At 38.3% G+C, this 3,681-nt stretch overlaps 1 long non-coding RNA gene across 1 annotated transcript in view; it reads right to left on the bottom strand.

Moving 5' to 3' along the window:
* Positions 1-399, bottom strand: part of LOC130050180 (uncharacterized) — a 3,533-nt gene extending 3,134 nt beyond the window's left edge. The window contains exon 1 of the long non-coding RNA XR_008798594.1: positions 1-399. This exon is cut by the window's left edge and continues 1,134 nt beyond it. This is a non-coding gene — a long non-coding RNA (uncharacterized LOC130050180).
* Positions 400-3,681: the final 3,282 nt, after the last annotated feature.

Raw genomic sequence — 3,681 nt, 5'->3', positions numbered from 1 at the left:
TAGGAGCTAGGATGAACTAAAAATTGTCTACCACAGCCACATACAAACAAGAGGCCCAAGGACCACATCGCTCACCTGAGTCACTTTGGCTCATACATATGTATTTAAAGATTTTTCCTATATATTTGTATGCAAAACTTTGATCCCCCATGTGACCCCATCCTACCCCTGGGAGCCATAATTTTCACAAACTGAAATCTGAAATATGTCAGGAAGCTTTCATGTCAATATCAGCTTTTCTGGCTCAGTGGTTCTTGAGAAAAAGATTTTTAAACATTTTCCTTATATATTTGTATGTAAAAACTTTGATCCCCTATTGTGGCCCCATCCAACCCCCAGGGGCCATGATTTTAATAAACGTGAATTTGTACTATGCCAGTAAGCTGTCATGTAAATTTCAGCTTTTCTGGCCGAGTGGCTCTTGATTAGAAGATTTTTTAATGACCCCACCCTATTTTTGCATTTTTGTGATTATCTCCCCTTTGAGAGGGACATGACCCTTCTTTTGAACAAACTTGAAAGCCCTTCACTCAAGGATGCTTTGTGGGAAGTTTGGTTGAAATTGGTCCTGCGGTTCTTGAGAAGAAGTCGAAAATGTAAAACGTTTATGACGCCCGACGACGACAGACAACGGGCAAATTTTGATCAGAAAAGCTCACTTGAGCCTTTGGCTCAGGTGAGCTAAAAATATAAATGCTCATCATTTACGAATATCACAGTTTATCATTCCTTTCGGTGCATGGAGTAAACTGCCAATCTGTAAGATATTTAATTATCAAATACTTTTATGCTATTCTCTAAACTGAGCACACTAAAACCTGTAATTCATATAATACAACACAAGAGATGTTTCTAAAACACATATGCCCCCCAAGTTGCAAAATTGAAAGGGTTATACCCGTGCCTCATTTAATTGATAGTAGTTGCACCAATTCAAAATATTGAGCAGACAATACCTTCCTATGTCAAGAGTGGACTGACCATGTGACCTAAGAATCAATAGGGGTCATCTACTCCTTATATATGCTGTACAAGTGTACCAAGTTTGTTGTCAATCAACCAATTAATTCGTAAAATATAGGAAACATCCCCCTTAATGTATTGAATAGTATGGAGGAGAAAGCATGGGCAGGAAGATAGACATGAACTCTGATAAGCCATATAGGAGGAGAAGCGTTCACAAACTATTTTATACCCTACACCCCTCAGATCCACTTTAACTTTAAGGATAGCAATTGGATCCTCCTGTCCCTACAACTTGCACATCTACAAATGGCACTGAAGCATTGTACAAATTCTCAAGTCTATCAGATAAGCCATATAGGAGAAGTGTTCACAAGGTATTTTAACATCCTCCACCCCTTTTAGATCCACTATATCTTTTAGGAAAAACTTTGGATCCTCCCATTCCCACAATATGCACATCTACAAATGACAATTAAGCATTGTACAAAGTTTCAAGTCTATCCAATAAGCCATATGGGAGGAGAAGAGTTCATAAACTATTTTACATCTTCCACCCCTCTTAGATCCACTATAACTCTTAGGACAGAAATTGGATCCTCCTGTCCCTACAACTTGCACATCTACAAATGGCATTGAAGCATTGTACAAATTCTCAAGTCTATCAGATAAGCCATATAGGAGAAGTGTTCACAAGGTATTTTAACATCCTCCACCCCTTTTAGATCCACTATATCTTTTAGGAAAAACTTTGGATCCTCCCATTCCGACAATATGCACATCTACAAATGACAATTAAGCATTGTACAAAGTTTCAAGTCTATCCAATAAGCCATATGGGAGGAGAAGAGTTCATAAGCTATTTTACATCTTCCACCCCTCTTAGATCCACTATAACTCTTAGGAAAACAATTGGATCCTCCCGTCCCAACAATATTCACATCTGCAAATGACAATGAAGCATTGTACAAAGTTTCAAGTCTATCTGATAAGCCATATAGGTGGAGAAGCGTTCACAAGATTTTGTGACGGAAGGACGGACAGAAAGTACAAATACAATATGTCTCCCCCTGGAAGAGGGAAGATATAATTATATGAGTGCATGTTTATATACACACAGCACTAAACATAATTTAAAGTAATTCCACCCTCCTATGATGTCATCAGATTTTGCAAAATCAATGATTTATTTAGATTTATGCATGATAGGAACATAAATTTTGTTAGTCTTTTCCGATAGTTATTGTAAAAAAACAACCTGTTAAAACAAGAGGTACTGTGAGCAATGCTCACTAAGAATACCCCTCGCTTACCCCAATCTCCTAAAGCGTGTTGGAAATAGGTAAAACTTCAATATTATGATCCAAAAGGTATCTAGGAACACAGCATCTCCATGCGATGAAAAAAGCCATTAAAGAATTTAAATGGAAACCATATTGCTACTTTGATGTCCAGTGCGCGTGACCTTTGACCTTTTGACCCCAAAATCGATAGGGAACATCTTCATCCCATGGGTAGTCCATATATATGATATGGTGACGGTAGGTGGAAAGGATAATGCTTTAGAGCCCGGAAACCATTGCGTCTACAGACGGACGGACAGACAGACGGACAACCCGATTCCAGTATACCCCCCCACCCACAACTTGTTGCGGGGGGTATAATAAACTATTTCAAAAGTCTAAGTTATAGATGAATAATCAATGATACGATTTAAATCAAAATAGATGTGTGTAACATTTCACTATAAAGAGTTGTATGAAAATGTGATTTGTGGAAATAAATAATAATGCTATAATTCTAATTAGAGGCCTGTGATCTTAATCACATCCTAATTAGTGTTAGAGTCAGCCCCCTGAACTGGAGCATATCCTAATTAGTGTTAGAATCAGGCCCGTGAACTGAATCATATCCTAATTAGTGTTAGAATCAGGCCAGTGAACTCAATCACATTTCAATTAGTGTTAGAATCAGGCCCGTGAACTGGATCATATCCTAATTAGTGTTAGAATCAGGCCCGTGAACTGGATCATATCCTAATTAGTGTTAGAATCAGGCCAGTGAACTAAATCACATGCTAATTAGTGTTAGAATCAGGCCCGTGAACTCAATCACATGCTAGCTAGTGTTAGAATCAGGCCCGTGAACTCAATCACATTTCAATTAGTGTTAGAATCAGGCCCGTGAACTGGATCATATCCTAATTAGTGTTAGAATCAGACCCGTGAACTGGATCATATCCTAATTTGTGTTAGAATCAGGCCCGTGAACTCAATCACATGCTAGTTAGTGTTAGAATCAGGCCCGTGAACTCAATCACATTTTGATTAGTGTTAGAATCAGGCCCGTGAACTGGATCACATTTTAATTAGTGTTAGAATCAAGCCCGTGAACTGGATCATATCCTGATTAGTTTTAGAATCAGGCCCGTGAACTCAATCACATTTTACTTAGTGTTAGAATTAGGCCCGTGAACTCAATCACATTTAATTAGTGTTAGAATCAGGCCCGTGAACTCAATCACATGCTAATTAGTGTTAGAATCAGGCCCGTGAACTCAATCACATTTTACTTAGTGTTAGAATTAGGCCCGTGAACTCAATCACATTTAATTAGTGTTAGAATCAGGCCCGTGAAGTCAACCACATGCTAGTTAGTGTTAGAATCAGGCCCGTGAACTCAATCACATTTTGATTAGTGTTAGAATCAGGACCGTAA

The sequence above is a fragment of the Ostrea edulis genome, chromosome 9, assembly GCF_947568905.1.
Source record: "Ostrea edulis chromosome 9, xbOstEdul1.1, whole genome shotgun sequence".
Taxonomy (NCBI): domain Eukaryota; kingdom Metazoa; phylum Mollusca; class Bivalvia; order Ostreida; family Ostreidae; genus Ostrea; species Ostrea edulis.
Note: the sequence above shows the minus strand (reverse complement) of the source record. Positions and strands in the feature narration are given on the sequence as shown.